This window comes from Myotis daubentonii, chromosome 13, assembly GCF_963259705.1.
Source record: "Myotis daubentonii chromosome 13, mMyoDau2.1, whole genome shotgun sequence".
Taxonomy (NCBI): Eukaryota; Metazoa; Chordata; class Mammalia; order Chiroptera; family Vespertilionidae; genus Myotis; species Myotis daubentonii.
The window spans coordinates 13,496,878-13,500,253 of NC_081852.1; positions in this window are offsets into that span (position 1 = coordinate 13,496,878).

Consider the following 3,376-nt stretch of genomic DNA (forward strand, 5'->3'; position numbering starts at 1 on the left):
GCATTATTCATAATAGCCAAAAGATGGAAATACCCCAAATATCTACCAACTGATGAATGAAAGAAACAAAGTAATGGAAAACTATTCAGCCATAAACAAGAATGAAATACTAATGTCTGCAACAATGTAGATGAACCTTGAACACGTTATGCCAAATAAAACAAACAATCACAAACGTTCACATAGTACATGATTCTATTCATATGAAAATCCAGTATAGGGAAATCTATAAAGTAAATTAATTTTAGTTTAGGGTTAGGGACAGATGGGGCAAGAAGGAAGTGATAGCTAAAGGGGATGAAGTTTCTTTCTAAGGTGATAAAAATATTCTAAAATAGACTGTGGTGATAGTTTCACACAGCTGTGAATATACTAAAAATCATTGAATTGTACACTTTAAATGAATAAATTATATGGTATATTAAGTTATATCTCGACAAAGCAATTCCAGCTTTGTTTTGTTTATAAAAAAGAAACGTATCAGAAGAGACCATCTTCAGTTCTAAATCCTTCAAAAAGTGGGAGTTTTTTTCTATAGGGGATATTGAACATGTTGAAAAGTCATCTCACTTCAACCCAAAACAAGGATTCTCCCAGCACTGGGCTGGCGTATAAAGGGTCACTATGAACTAGAGCTGGTTACCCCACCTTTGCTGTGGTCTGCACAAAGCCCGCCCCCTGACTGCGGCTGTGGTAGGTACGATGTGGTAGGCACTGGGTTTGCAGGCACACAACACTTGGCAGACTCGCCCTTGCCCCCAAAACTTCTCCCCTTTGTTGTGAAGATCAAATGAGATCATGAAAAGCACTTGGAACAGATGAAGGAAGGCATTCTAGAAAGAAAGGATTCTTTTAGTATTGCTCTCAAAAACCTTTCAGCAACTAGCCCCCTGCGGAGAGCAGAGTAAGTAAAATCAACTCCAACTAAGGATTTCATTCAAATTCAGAAGGTGTTTTACATTAATTAAGCTCTGAGGCTCATACACTAGCCTCATTTGACTATTTCCATCAGGCCTGTAACATGAGAAGTCACAGCCTTCATCAAAGGGCTGACTGTTTTCCAAGTGACAAATCTCGTGGATGCAGGACAGAAAAGTAGTGGGAAATATCAAACTCAACCTTTAGGTTTAGTATGCTAAAACCAAAAACAGCTTTCAACATTTTTTAAATAATGCTGGTCACACTTTGAGCATACACATTCTTTTTAATGTGTTTTGATGTGTTGGCAATGGATTTTAGGTTGCAATGCCTTAACTGAGAAAACAAGTCTTAAAAACAAAACAAAACAAAACAAACAAGGAAACAAGCGTGATGCAGTCAGTTATAATTACTTCACCAAAGGAATGAGTGAGGGGGAGGCTGGCCATCCGCCTGCTGAGCCCATCCCTTGAAGGACCTGGCCGTTTGTTTATGCTGCTACCCAAATTCACAACATGAGGAGATCCAAGCTCTCCAATTGCAATTTTTAGTATTAAAAATAATCATTTCGATTTTTCAGGTCGTTTTTGGTCATCATGAGGGAAGTGATATTTTCCCCATACCTGAACTACAGAAAAGGGAGTACCAGCATTCCCCAACTCCTCCCACCTCGGTGCTGCCCAGGGCCCTGTGCAGAGGCCCAGGGCTCCTAAGGATGCTGCCAACCACAAAAGAACACTCGCCACATGGTGACTCTGCCCAAACCCTGCACTGAGGGCTTGGCCAGCCCCAGCATGGCTTCCTGCAGCCTAAGGCCACCTGCCAGGGGTGACTGAGCCACCCCCACCACCACTTGGGGTTCCTGTCTGAAAAAGCTCAAGGCTGTCACAACAATTTACATTTTGTTCTTTCTGGTTACCACCTGACCGTTGGCCCTGACCGCCCCTTTCTTCGACCATTTACTAAAATAATAAAACAGAACAACTTACAATTGTATCTCTCCTCTACCCCTTTCAGATGCATTCTACAACCCAGGAAGGCCTTCCTCAAGGACTTGAAAAGCAGTCCTTTGAAATGTAGGGATCAGGAAGGATAGGGCCTCTGCCTCCCAGTCTCTAAATGGGGGGGGGGGGGGGCGCGGGAGGGGGAGAGAGGGGGTAGGTCACTCCAGGTAGAAGCACAGCTGATCTAATGACACTTACAGTGACCAACCTCTTCTCCGTGTTTTCTTTTAACTGCTCGCTTCCCCGGCTCTACCTGAGCCCTGCTCCCTTCCCTTCCTACACTCTTGTTCTTTCTTTAAAACATGCAGGCCCCTCTACACAAAGCGGAATGGAGCTCAGCTTTCCCTGCTATCAGCAGTTCCTGAGTAAAATCCGTTTCCCCACTTTAACTAGTGTCTGGCTTTGCTTCTCTTTGGCAGCACACACACCCATCCCCAGGCAAATGGGGTCAAACCCCGTCAGGTCTCCTCTTCACTGTGTCTGACACCTGGCCGCAGTCCCCACCCCTGCCCTGCCTTCTCTGGCCCCCTCAGTCTTCCAGGCTTCCCACTGTACCCCTCGGATAACTTCCTTTGCCTCCCTCGGCCTCAGACCTCCCAGGCAATCCGCTCTGCATCTTCCTCCCAAAGTAGGGGTTGCATCAGACTTTCCTCCTTCAAACTCACCTGCAGTGTTGACAGGCTAATTGGCGTTCAGTGCTGTGCTCTGCGCTGGCTGGTCTAAGCCTCAGTTTCATTTCTGTCCTGAGCTAACATGCCAAGGGAGTGCAGGAGCTGGAAGAAGCAGGTCTGCCACACGCTCCTCCGGGCCCTGCTAAGGCAGCCTCACAGCACGATAGCATGGAAGAACCCTGAAAACCACAGAGCCACTCACCGGCAGCATCAGCCCAGCCCAGCCCAGCTCTTAGTGGCCCAAAAATGACCCATGACAAAGGAGCCATTATCTCCTGAAACAACCCAGAATCTCATATAGGCAGAAATGGGTCATTCTTCATCCTCGCTGTCTTCTCTGGGCTTGTACAAAACTGAACCAAAATTAATGGTACCACCAGCATCTACCAAGTGGCTTGTCTGGCCCAAGCACCTTGCCGAGAGCCTACCTGCATTTTCTCATTAATCTTCATAATGCCGTAACTGCGAGGTGGGCACTGTTATTAGTCCCATTTAACAGATGAAGAAATCGAGGCTTAAGATTGCTCTGCATCTTTCTCTAAAGCACATAACCCATAAGTGGCAAAACAGGGACATGAGTCCAGGTCCTTTTGTCCTCAGGGCTTGAGTTCTTAACTACTTACTACACAGCATGTTGGTAAGTACCCAAGTGTTTCTAAACAACCGTCATTCAGCCTTACGGTCTCTAAGCTATTTCTCATCGCCTGGACTGTCTTCCTTTTGTCATCCTAGGCATTGTTCTCTGAACTTGGGCCAGTAAATCTAGGATGAAATAAAAATAGC